At 38.8% G+C, this 13,948-nt stretch overlaps 1 protein-coding gene across 2 annotated transcripts in view; it reads left to right on the top strand.

Moving 5' to 3' along the window:
* The first annotated feature begins 776 nt into the window (after positions 1-776).
* RORA (RAR related orphan receptor A) overlaps positions 777-13,948 on the top strand; it is a 347,716-nt gene continuing 334,544 nt past the window's right edge. For both annotated transcript variants that reach the window (XM_079318133.1, XM_079318130.1), the window contains exon 1: positions 777-1,051. The gene's annotated coding sequence lies outside the window, so the exon portion shown is untranslated. The remainder of the gene's footprint in view (positions 1,052-13,948) is intronic.

The following is a 13,948-nucleotide window of genomic DNA, read 5'->3' as shown; positions in this document are numbered from 1 at the left end:
GTGTTCATCAATGTTCTTTACTATTTTGTCATTGGGAGCTCAGGTGTGTAGTTTTATTAAATAGAAGCTGTATGAAGAGAGCTTTATCCTTCCTCCATCTAGGACAAGCAGCAAATGCCTTTCAGACTCACTGTGCTGCTTTTCCTCACTGCAGTGAAGGCTGTGACTGTTCCCTCTGTACTTCTGAGGTGGCTTTGCAGACACACTGCTGCCACTGCAGGGCTCTGCTGCATTTGGGGAGGGTGGAGCAGTTGGACAGACAGACAGCTGTGGCCTTAGCAAGCCATGTGTCCATCCTAGTGCAGGAATCTGTCCCTGCCAGGTCACACCTGCATACAGCCTGCTTAGGTGGACATCTATAGTGCTGAATTTGGTTTAGTTTCCCAAGAAGTAATTAGGAATTAATTTCTAAATACTTCCAAAACAAACATAAAAATGAGGTGTTAGATTAACAGTATATTTTACAAGCTGTAACAGAAAGTTATCAGGCCACCCCTGAAACTGGTCCCAGTTTGGTGACTGACCCCTGGCCCAGCCCTTGTGAGGAGCAGTGCTGGGTCCTCCCTGTGCATCATGGCTGTGCAAAGAGCTTCTGTAGGATTATTTTAGCTAACTGTGGGATGTGTGTTTGTGACGTGCACCACTCAGTTACCTGGTTTTGCACAGCCAATCATGGCTCTCCTGTGGTTTCACTGAGGTGCTGTTTAACAGCCCCATGATAACAGTTGTCCTAGGAAAAAGGCAAAGTGTGACAAAGAGAGATCTATACCCATGCAGGGGTGACACTAGCTGTAACCTGGATGTCAACATCAGTGACAGCCTTCAAAGGAGTTGTCTTGCTTACAGCTCTCTTTAGCTACTTGCTTTCCTGTAAACACACTGTTGTTTTTTTTCCCAGTTGCAGGGTAAATCAGATCTGACATCATCTGTGCATGTGCAAGAGGGGATTTTCTCTATGGCAAGAGTCTTGTTAAAGTTGGAAATTCTCCCTGTGGACCAACACATCCTTCTGTGAGCAGATTTCTCCTGGAATGCTGAGGGTTTGTTTATGGTGAGTACAGTTGTTATAAGCAAGATATGAAAATAAAACCACAGGCTAGAAAGGAAGAGAGCTAGGACTTTCTATATTGTTTTATTTAGTGTATATTTTTTGACTTTGCTTTTCAGCAGTATACAACTGTAAGTATTACAAATTTTAAAATTTACTCCATTACCCACTGGGTGGGAGAGAAGGACAACTTGTTCTCAATGTGGTTTAATGTACAAAGCCCAACAAATTCACTGTCACATGCAGCACTTTTTTCTCCTCATTCTTTCTGCCCTGGAGTTACCCTTAATTGTTTAATGTGTTGTACAGTGCCTTGCACAATAGCTTTGCTTGGCTGCCTACTTGAATGGGGAGCAAAGGAAAAGAGGAGAATGGATTCCCCCTCCTGCATCTCAGTCCAGCAGTGGAGAGTCCTTGTTAGGTATATTTGAGTTTGGGGGGAGTGGAGCAGAGTTTAGAGTGTGCTACAGCTTTGTGGGATTAGCAGAGGCTTGAGGGGCCCAATTTAATTGAGTGTTCTGGCTGTACTGCTTCTAATGTCTTTTGCAATTAGGGATACAGAGAATATCTGGTATCTAAAACTGGACTGAATTTATGTTTTCAAATTTTGTAATATTGACCAGTAAAAAAATAAAAATACAAGTAGAGGGAGAGGACCCTTATAAATTGATGTTTGGTCATATAATAGTCACCAGAAGGGAGGGCTGAATATAAGAAGCTTAGAGTGAGGCTGGAGCTATTCCAAACACTTTTTACACTCTCATGAAAAATTTAAGGAAATAGCATGTTGGGCACTTTCAACTTTAATTATGAAAAAATAAATTGTAAAACCAGACTGTCTGGCTGAAATCTCTTGGAATCTTAACAGTAACATACCTTTCTGTATGTCTAATGTAGTATGCAGTTACTTGGGTTTTATTTTACACAGAAGCTAGAAAAGTTTAGATTTCTTTTTTGAAAACACTGTTAGATAAGAAGCTTGGTTTGAATTTTATGACATCCTATGAGGCACTTTTCCCCATGTCCTAATGCTAAATGGAGGAAAAGAGGAAACATTTTATTTTCCTTCATCACCTTATGATACCAGAGTACTTATTAGGCAGTTCCCTTGCATCCTTCCTCAGTAACATGCCCAGCCTTTTACTCTCTAGTTAACTCCCCTTTAATTGTGGAAAGACACAAGTACTCAGAATGGGAAACTAATTCAAGCTGTTAGCATCACTTTTGACTTCTGACAATGCTTCATGCTCCTGTTGAGCCTTCCATAAGGGGATCTCCACATGCTCACAGCCATTAACAAATTTAACCTGCCAGCTGCCTTGGTAGGTGAGCACTATGTTTGTAGTCTGCTTCTTCAAATGGGGAAACGGAGAGATACAATTTCTGCTTTATTGCCTGAAAAAGCACTTTGCAGAACATATGGAAGGATGTGCTTGCCTGGAGGAGATTAGAGCATAAAAACAACCGCAACAGAACAAATGGATGGGGGACACACAATAGATTGGAGTGAGTGAAAAGGGGAGAAGGGCTCCAAGCCCATGTGGTCACTTTGGGAGTGATTTGCAAATATTTGTGCTCTGGCTGTGGATTTCATTTTCTAAGGCTTGAAATTTCTCTGTCACATTTGTAGAGTTAAAAACTAGGGGCAGCAGGGCAGAGAAGCACAATGAACACAGGTCAGGAGATGCTAAGCAGCATGTAATTCAAGATGGTAGGAAGGAGTTTAAAAGTGGTTCATCCACCACAGGCAATGAAATAAGGCAAAAAAAGGCTGGCACGAGTGAGACCTGGCTGGCTTGGGTGCAGCTGTGGAAAAAGCAGAGGTCTGGTGTCTGGTCTTTGCCAGCACAGTGCTTTCTGCCCCTAAGGAGCACCAACAGGTCACTGGGGAGCAGAACCAGCCAGCTCCAATAGCTCTACCTCAAAGCACCTTTCATGCATTTCCTGACTAATCAGCCTTGGGTGACACTTGTATCCAAGATGATTTTTTTGAGGAAAAGGGAATGTTCTTTCATGGAGATGATGCTAAGAAGATGCTTTTGCACTGTGGATTTTGTTCTTACCTATTTTCATGCACAGCATCTTATTAGAAGACAGGAAGCTTTCAACACTGAACAGAGGGCTGTGGCATCAATATGCATTATTCAGGATTCTAGAAATTGCTATTACTGTGTTTCATTTTATATCTAGACATATACTGATGTTGAAAATGAAAGAGATTGGTAGACCTTCATCTGTGAGTTTTGTAAAAAGTTGCATGCAGAGAAAGGCAAAATAGAGTTTGACTACTGCGTGCTAGAAACTATTGGCTGTATTTTGATTAATATTTGTCACTAGCACCACTTAATGTCAAATACTTATTCAGCTTATGATTTAAAGTCATACAATGCACTGCATAATTGTAAGTAGGAGACATTTGTGCATCTCGTATTTAAATGGAGTATGTGTACTTTGCATTCCAGAGCATCCCTAAGCACTGCTGTTAGAATTGTCATTTTAAAAATATGTTTTGTCCTGCTTTTAGAACCCATTTAATCTTTTCCCCATTAATCTGCTTTCCCTAAACCTTTCTCTAATTCTTCTGAAGGATCCCCCACCTACTGTGCAGGCTACACAACACAGTGAATCTAATCATGTCTGGAATTATCATTTTTATCAGTTTAATCCATATTTTTCTGTTATTTGCTTTACAAAGCCTTAGACATTTTATGCACTGTGGTAAGTAATGGAGCAATTGTGGTGGTTAATGTATTTTCAAAAAAACAGTGACAATACAGTTAAAATAATAAATTTAGATTATTTTCTGGAATGCAGCATTAGTGTTCCATAAAAGTTAAGCTCGATCCTTAGAATTATGGAATATATTCTAAACTTCAAATTGTAGATCAGTCAAGAAATGTCCCTGTGTTTGTTCATGCAATCGTTCTCAATTGTCCTGATCAACACTTGCACATTCCTGATTGCACACTCAGCATTCTGCTACCTCCCTGAATTTCTTCACATACCTTTTATTTAGCAGTCCCACATTCATATTTTCTTGAATGCTTTCATGAAATAATTGCAGCTAAGATAGCAACTATTTTCTTTATGTTATGATTTCCTATCATTAAGTGCAGTTCCCTTGAAGAAAGCAGTAGCTTAACTCAAGCAGGTGCTTTTCATGGAGCTCATCTGAATTTACAGTGGTCTAAAGAAGAGAATTTTGGTTGGTGTTTCATTCTCTTACTCCTGTCCTGTGTTTCTTAGGGTCACAGGCAGATGCTGGTACTGGCAAGGTCCTCATCAAACAGAATCTCCAGCAATACCCTGCACTAATTTGGAAGAGAATGTTTTGCCATAGATGTTTAGGAGCAAACTAGATGACTTCATGCAGATGCCATAAGTGAATAGGTGTGGAGGAGCCATCCTGGTTTTCAGGTTTTATCCTTTCCTTCATTTATCAGAGCTGTTTTTTCTCTCCTGCTCCTGCCCTTCACTTTTTGTTTTGCTGTGAAGCTCTGGGATGCTTGGCAACAGCTTAGCTGCTTGTGTATGTAAAGGTCTGGTAGTGCCACGTTGGTAAGGCTGTTGTGTAAAAATGTAATTTAGCAGAATTTTTGCATAAACTCTCAGACTGTAAAACATTTGCAGAAGAGCTATGGTTTGTAGTATTTTCATTCAGAGCAGGACATTAAGGCTCCAACCACATTTCACTATCCATTTGAATAACATTTTTCAATTTAAAGCTCTCTCTCTAACCACGAGCACTAAATTAATACTAAATTCTCTCTCTGCCTAGTGGGAACACTAAATAGATAAATAAAAATCATTGCAGGATAATTGTAGGTGCTGTGGGCTGAAAGCCAAACCAGGCCAATTCAGCCTTTGAGCCCTGTCTGTCTGTCTGCTTTTCTTTTTCCTTGCCCATCAAAATAGGGTATTCAATTATAATCTTTTTTCTGCATACAGTGGCCCAGAGGCATTATTAATCTCAGTGCATTTGGAGAGTGAGTGAAAAGACTAAAGGTTTGGGGGGGAGGGAATCTCTCCCCCCTGTAGCTGTGTTCATCACTTAGGGTCTTTGTCAAAAATGTACTTTTCTTTCTCCCTCCCCCCATTCCTTGGAGCATAAGCTGGAATTGACTCCAGAAGTTAAAGGACAATGGAAGCATTAGCTCAGGGATTATGGATCTTCTTGTGCAAGGTGGGGGCTGGGGGGAGAAGGTAGAAGCATACAACTGGCAGGATAGAAATCTAAAATTTGTGCCTAGAACAGTGTGTACCACTACATAAGAAAAAGCAGCAGTGCAATCTGTATTCACATGAAGCTTTTTCAAGTACCTGAAAAGAGTATGCAAAACCTGTTTGTGAAGCTGGTACATAAAAATACTTGGGTTGCAAGTTTAAGTATCTTAAGAAAATTTTCAAGAAAAATATTGTGTATTAATGTGTTTTCCAATGAAAGAGCAATCTCTGGTAGCTTGTGGCTTTCTGTAATTGATTAAATCCAGGTCCTTTGGATAGGTTCTATAAATGATTCGTGATTGGTTTTAGTTTGTTGGTTTTTGCTTTTTTTTTTATTTTTTTATAATGAGCACCTACCCATAATATTCCCATGGAGACTTTAAGGTCTGGAGAAACTAATGTTATGGCTGCAATACAAAGGGTTTTGGTGGCAGTTAGCTGTGTGTGTAAACATAAACTTGAATCAGGTGTTCAGCATTGTCAACACGATTTTCAAGGCAATTTTCTGCAACAGGAGGGGCTTGGATCAGCCATGGACCACGATGAGGCAAGGAGCCAAGTCACTAAGTCCTAATCTCTATTTGATGTTGGTAAATAATTAATTTAATCAGTCCAAATTATCAATTAATAAATGTTGTTTTCTCCTAGTAATGACACTAAATTTTGGTGCTTTAACTTTGGTAGTCAAAGCTGATTTGTGCACTGCAAATTAAAGGACCATTATTGCTTCCTCTGCTTCAGTGAAATTGGTTTACCCCATGTGTAGTTACACAGAGTTACTTAACAGAGCTTTTCCCAGTCTTCCCACATGGGTCTAGCAGAGACACTTTGATACTGTACTCTTTAAAGCAGAGTGATGTGTTTATTTTCTTTCTGTGATATTAGATATTTTCCAAAGGCTTAGGTGCCAAAATATTGGTTTAAATGCCTGGGCATAGAAAATCTTGTACGTGGCCTAACTATATTCTCAGTGATGCCTTCTTTTCTTATATCCTACTGGCCTAATGAAAAAGATGAGAAATTATTTTAATGACAAATTTTAAAATGGCCCTACTTTCCCTTGCTCATCCTTCCCTTTTGCTAGACCTGCTTCAATGACTACTCAAAATTTTAAAAAAAAGCAAAACAACAAAAACCAGCTAAGTTATCTGTTAGAGTATTTTTTAAAACAAACAAAAATCCCCATATAAACCAACCCTCCAAACTTGTAGAATTCCTCAGTGGAAGAATTCCTGCCTGCTTGCTGGTAAACCAGTGGTTTTTTTTCAGAATCTGATTTAACCTGGATAATGCTTTAACAGTGTCTTCCAGTATAAAAGCTTTAACATTTCACATCAGGACCTTGATTTACTTACCATCTGCTCAGAGGTCTGTCATCAGCAGAGATGATTTCTAGCTCCCTTCAGATAACTGGCGTTTGGCAGAGCTCTGCTAAACAGTCTATAACCTTGAAGACATGGAGTGTATGAAAACCCATGCATATCAGTTAACTTTTAAGTGGCTTAATAGTCTCTTTTCTGAAACAAATCTGCCAAATGCTTCAGTTTGGTCTTGGTTTTCCCTGAATTTTCCTTTTTTATTCTTTAAATCAGTAAAAATCAATGAGTCCTTGGAGACAGTGAAGAAATTATTTTTTCTGTTTTATCTGTATTTGCCATTAATATCCTTAAACTTGCTTTTCTTTTTGTCTGTATATTTTTTTATGATCCTTCCAGAGCTGTTGCAACAGAAGAGTTGTTCTGGAGATTTCTGTATTTGTGGCAAAATAAAAGAAAGCAATTCATAACAAGTTTGATGCTCAGGAGGTTAATAATACATTTCTTAGGCTGTTGACTTAATGATAGCATTACTCACTAAAATTATAGAGCAAAAAACATTTCTGTAGATGTATTGGCATACTTTAGAGCCTACTTAGATTTAGGATTAGATGTTAAGAGAAGTTTAGTGGTATTTTCTCTATATATATCAGACTTAAGCATGTAGATAAGAATTGCTATTAGATCAAGGCCAAAAACTTTTGTGAAGTTACTCTTTTAATGTAGCAGGTAATTACAGAGGTTTGAAACTACATCATTGAAAATTACAGCAGCTCTTGAAGCAGTGGGGATTCTGCTAACAAATAACATTAGGATGCATGGCAGACTGGCCAGCTACCAGGTGATGTCTCTCTCAATATCTTGGACTGATCACAGGACTCTACTCTCCTTCTACCCTCTGATCTTTTGAACAAATTTCACCTGCAGTGCCCAAAGCCCTTGACCACTTGAAGAACAATTGCTGGAACCTTTGTCTTCATGGACAAATTCTTCTCAGCAAAAATTCCTTACAACATTTTTAGCCTCGTCTCATCAAAAACTGTCAAAAATAGGTCAACTTTGCTTTATTCTGTCAAAAGAAGCACCAAGAAATGACTGCAGTGTGAGCCATGCTTTGGGACAGGGAGGCACCCTGCATGCAGAGCAAGGGGCTGTGTGTTTGCTCCATGGTTGTGGCTTTGCATTCAGTATAAACTTTGGTTTTTGGAGGAGAAGGACTTAAAAGGTTGATTGGGAGTTCTGCCACAAACTATTCTTCAGTCTTTACTCCTAAAGCATCTGAGTTGCAAAAGGAGACTTTTAATGCTTGATTTGTCAAAACACTCAGCAGTAATTTCTTGGATAGTTTGGTTATCAATTTTAATGGCATTATGCCTGATGTGCTTTGTTTTCTCTATCTAAGATGAAAAACTGAATAGCAGAACTCTGAATGGTGTCCAGGTGCAGCAACACCTTTCTGTATTGCCTTTCAAATTCCTCACTGTGCACTAGGACTGCAATTAATTTATAATAAGGTTTGGCACAAGCCACCGTAATTTGGCTCTGAAAGAGCCAAAATTAGCTTAGCCATGATTAGCCTATGAATGTTTCTATAATGCTTGTGATTGACAGGAGTCCTGTGGACTTTGTACTACAAATAGATGTGATCTATCCCTCAATGAAAGTTGCTTTGTTTACTTCTAGGCACGTTAAAATAAGAAAAATCACTTTGCAAATGTGTTGTTCTTGAAACCCTGATGCTTGTTGATTAGTGCCCAGGCAGTATTCACAGCATCTGTTTGTATTGTAAACCTCTGTCAGCTCTGCCTGTGCACATGTTCCTTTTTGTTCATGGCTGTCTATGAGAACAGGCTGGGAATATCTTCTGGGTGTACAAGGAGGGCCATTTGCTACGTGTGAGATGAGTTTTTGTGCCCCAAAGTGCCTTCTGACCCAGGTCAAAACCAGTGTGTGTTTTCACTTGAAGGTATTTAATCTAAACATGTATAAAAACCCAAAAAGATTATGTATTTCCACTGAAATTGTAGTTTTCTGGTTTGGCTTTAGTGTAGTGTGCATCAAAAATTTATTGTGACCAAATTTGGCATGTTCTTGGTGGGATTTTCAGGAGATTTAGCATCTCTGTGGCACTGACCTACAATGGAAGAACTAGAAAGATTAATTCTGAAATTCTGAAACGTTAACTTGGAGGAGGTTGGAAGGAAATAATATACCATGACCAAACCTACTTCTCTTTGAGATTAGTAGTTCATTGGGATTAGAATGTTGATTTTTATAATGTATATTTACATATATTCTGTCCCTGCTTCTTTCCACTGTTTAATTTTCTTCTTCTGCAGCTCCATTCCATACTCTATTTTTTTTTATTGTACTCTGAGAAATTCACCTCTCTGTCAATTTTCAGGCAATTTCTCTATCTTACTTTGACCTTCTGCAAGGTATCTCTTCTGTTTCCAAACATCACCTGCACTAATACCTTAAATTGCTCTGACAGTCTTTGGAGCAAGTGTTACACTGAAAGATCTGTATATGTAAACCTCTCCAAATGCTGCATTTTAAATAGAAAAATTTTTCTTATTATAAACAACTAAGGATTCTGGAGGGAAGGTTGGATTTGATATCACATTATCAGCCCTTCTGGGCTGGTGAAGCAGCACCAACAAGGCAAATGCCTGAAAAAATGAAAGAAAGATGGTTTTAAGTGGACAGAAATTTGCTTCTGCTTGATGATCCTTGTCTGGCCTGTGATTCTTTGTCATTCATGGATGGCATAAATTAGAATAACCTAAAGGAGCCAGGATAAATTAGGGCAACCTGTCTCTGAAGTAAGGAGCTGAAACCAGGCACATGACACCACTCCATTTTCCCATTCCCATGTTGAGTGGTGCTCTGGCACAGAGAGAGGGTCTTCCCTCTTCTCTTTTTTTCATTATAATAATTTTAGGTGCCAGAGATTTCCACATTATAATTATTTCAGTGTGCAGTATTCGTTTGATACACTTTTGTGTTTAATTCTCTAAATAGCCAGTCTTTTCCTTAAATGTTCTGGCTGTATTTCCCTGCTTTGCTTTCTCATTTAAGACTTTAATGATCTCTGAAGCTGCCAGAAATATTAGATTCTGTTAAACATTTGGAAACTGTCCCAGTTTCTGCTTCACCTTCAGAGGGGGTGATCTTCTGTTTAAAGTCCTCCATTGATCTTCTGTCTTTCAAAACTTCTCCAAAATGCATGAGAGCAGACTGCAAACGTAAATCAGGCTTAAAGAAAATGTATTCTGCTATCCTCACTTAAAGTAGGTAAGTAGAAGGTAATGCAGTCTGGTCATGAACTACCAGCTAAATGAAAGGGCCTGGATCTTCTGTCATCCCCTCTGTTACTCTGGATCCAAAATCTCACAGCTCCACTCACAGCATGGTTTCTGTCTGGAGATTTACTCTTGCAGCAAGCAGATACACTAAACTTGTGTTAATTCAATCTGATTTAGTAAATAGATATTCTTGCTTTTTTATTTTTTTTTCCAAGTAATTCTTACAGATCTCCATCTTTTGCACTATTTTCAGCTTCTGGGAAGCTGCTTGCATATAACAAATATTGAAGAGTTTTTAATATTTACATAAGCTTTGGGAAAACTATCTCATTCAGAAAGCAGATGAAATTCTGCAAGATATATTTTGGGCTCAAAAGTGGGCTCCTTTTTGTATTATTATTTTGAATGTGTCATTTAATGTATTAGTGGGATCAAAATCCAGAAAATATAGTACCATCCTACCAAAAATATAGTCTATAACATGGCAAGCTTGCATTTGCCATGTCCTCTTCTCCTGAGAAAGAATAGGTAAGGGAGTCTCTCCACTGCTTCTGGCTAAGGAACTTGAGTGCTAATCCCTGTGTGCCTTAGGGATGACAGCAGAAAAGACTTCAAATAATGTTGATTCTTGATCAAACTTGATTTTAATGAAAGTGTCTTTTAAAAAAGAGTATGTAATTGACCTGTCTTTGTTCTGCCTAATGTGATTGAGAGGAGAATTAAATAATAACTGACAGACACATCACTTTTTAAGCACACAGAAACAGCTACTGTCAAATATGCAAACACAGAAGAGAAGGAAAAGCCTCACACTGCTCTGTAGTTTCAGCTGAGACGAATTACATCAATAGATCTCCTGCAATTCTAAATCTGTTTCAAAGAATGTTTTCAGTATAATAAAAATATACTTTCTTACTACAATTCTGAATGTCAGGAGTGGCTGGGAACAAGTCTGACTAGAATAACAAATTGTCACGAGTCAACTTTCTAGTGGGTGTCAATGGGCACCAAGCCTATTATGCTGCAGGAAATTTTCACTGCAAATGTGTTAAGAGGCCCTTTGAGTCCTCCTGGCTTGCTCAGTGTTCCTTGCTATGCACACCAGTGTGCTATGCTTTACTAACAGGACCACACTGTACAGAACTGAAGATGTAAACAAGAAAAAATACAAGCAGGGAATTATGAAAACAAATTTTGTGATGGATGTCTTGCTGAAGTTATCTCTCTGTTGCTTTATCAAATAATGAAAAACATTTAAAGCATTCATTAGTAGGTGTATGGGCAGGAGAATTCTCTTCATCAAACAAGGAACCAGACCCAGAAGAAATAAGGTTTGGAGAACCTTCTGGGAAATGATCTGGCATTCTGGGGACAGGAAGCTGCAACTAGGAACTGGTGCTGGAAAAACCCTGTGGTAAACTTGGAAAGGCTAACTGGCAATTGGAGGTTCAGGTTTGATGAATATTCTCAATACAGCCAATTGTCTTGGGTTGCAATGCAGGATGCAACCAAAAGTATGCATTCTATCACCATCTCTTGAAACCAGGTGGAGTGGTGTTCTTTAACTTTTCTGCAACCTCCCTCCAGGAGATATCTCCTGTTAATGGGCCATTAAGTCCCAGTGCATGACTGATAAAATTACATCATCCCACTGGCAGAGGCTCCACCCAGGGGGAGGAGCCAAGCCTTTCCTACCTAGACTAAAAATGAGATTTGGAACATCAGGGCAGCCTTTTTCCAGTGGATTCCCAGAGGAAAACCAGACCCTTCCACATCATCCCTGGACATTTGGAGGAAAACTGTACCTTCTACAGGAGCACTGCTCCAACTGAACCATATCTGTCACTCCAGGAGGACTGTAGCCACCATTTAAAGGATTGCTACCAACACTGTGACTGATGGGGTGTCAGGTTATATTCTGACTCTGTCGGTGTTTTGGTTTTTTTGTATTGCTCTATTTTTATTTTAATTTTCCTAGGAAAGAACTGTTATTCCTATTCCCATATCTGTGCCTGAGAGCCCCTTAATTTCAAAATTATAATAATTTGGAGGGATCTTTACATTTTTCACTTCAAGAGAGGCTCCTGCCTTCCTTAGCAGACACCTGTGATTCAAACCAAGACACCAATATATAGGTATATGTGTATATATATATATATGTGTGTGTGTGTGTCTGTGTGTCTGTGTATTTCTTAATTAACCTTAGAGTTCTGGAGAAATTATGCATTGCTGGGTTTAACAGAATGAATACTAATACTGCCAAATCATTTGAGAGCCAGAAGTAGCTAAAAACTTGTCTAGGACAATGGGGATTAACTCTAGATTCTTTACATGGAAATAGGTGAAGCTTGAGTTGAGCAATACTTAATTTACACGAGTAAATGAAGCATTAGTTTAATTATCAGAGTAAATGTGAGTAACGTTTGATCTGTAAGGGATGCAATGAGTCTTCCATTATATGAAGTGCAATTGGCTATTTATCTTGGTAGGCAACAGAGGGTAGAAAATAATCCAAATCCTGCAGCTGGAAGTGAATATAGCAAACAATCAAAATCATGGCGAAGAAAACACAGAAATCAGTGCTTTGAGTTAAACAGCCCACCACTAAATCAATTTTAACACCTTAAACTGCCAGAAAGTGTGGGTTTTTCTCAGCTCCAATTTTGAAAAGATAAACCTCATTCATCCTGGGAGGTGTAGAAGTAGGTCTTAGGAGCTTCTAGTGGCCATATTTTGCTTCAAGCAGCTTTTGAGCTCTGCTGGGAAAAGAAAGGGTGTGATATGTCCCATAAAGTACAGGATTCAACCAGTTAGTTTCAATTAAACTTGCCAGCTAAAAGGCAGTGACCATAATTTCTGCCCTAAGTAAACGGAACAATTTTATAATCAATTCATTGACTTTGTTGCCAGTGCTGCAAAGGCTTTACAATCAGCACAATATGTTCAAATCATCTCTTCCTCACAAAAACACTGAGCAGGAGGCTGTGCCTGCTGGAGGTTGTGCAGAGCCCTGTTGTGCAAGGCAGTCAATAAAGAATTACAGTAATCTAATCCTGAAGAAAGACAAAAGTGTAAATGGCCCTTGCAAAGGCTTCCTGAGATGGAAGTGACAACTGCTTGGCAATAGAGTTTGCAAACAGTGCAGAGATGATGTAGTGGAGATGAAATGCTTCTCTGTGGTCTAACATGACTCTCAGATATTTCCATCTTTCCCAAAGAAAGCATTTGATAGCAAACCTCAGAAATATGTGGTGGAGGAATAATCTCCTTTGAGCTTCACAGCCAAGAAGCAGCATGATTGCCTTGTTCAAGGAAAGTTTGATATGGAATTGAACATCCACCAAAAATGCTACTGCTGATGTTATTCAGTCTGTGTCTGTAGGAATTATGTGAGTTCTAGACAGAAATACAAGAAATAAGCTTAGTGCTGTTCCTTATAAGAAGGGTTTTCCTTTTTCCTGCAAAGAACTTGACTTTTTCATGGAATAAGCATGTCCCTAGAATATAAGACTTATATTGGAGTCTGACAGAAAGTGATTACCTTTCCCATTATCAAATATAGCAGAAGAATCTTCTTTTTGATCCAGATCTTCCTGTGTTACTTTATGTATCCCCTGGGCTTGCAATCTGAACCCCAATGGAGCCTTGCAAGTTAGAACTGGGAATCTGTGAACATGCCAAAGCTGCCTACATGCTCCTGTGGATATCAGAGGACAGATCAAAATGCAGTTGTGCATACACTTGAATTTCAGATCAATTTCTTAAGGTGCTGCTTCTGCTAAGCAGCAAATTCAAGTATTCAAATGAATTGTGTGGAGATCTTGCCAAGGAGACAAGGATGGGCCTGTTTCAAAGGGCACATGGCAGCTGTGGACTGCCTGCAACACAAGCAGTGGATTTTAAAGTCCACTATTTCATTTTTTATAAGAACTATGTGTTCCTGGGGTCTGCTTTTTCCTTATATTTGAGGCTTATATAAAGCTTTTTGCCTTATATCCGAAAAATTTCAAGTAGATATACAAAGATACTCTTACAAGTTAAATTTTGTAATT

This window comes from Erithacus rubecula (assembly GCF_903797595.1).
Source record: "Erithacus rubecula genome assembly, chromosome: 14".
Taxonomy (NCBI): domain Eukaryota; kingdom Metazoa; phylum Chordata; class Aves; order Passeriformes; family Muscicapidae; genus Erithacus; species Erithacus rubecula.
Note: the sequence above shows the minus strand (reverse complement) of the source record. Positions and strands in the feature narration are given on the sequence as shown.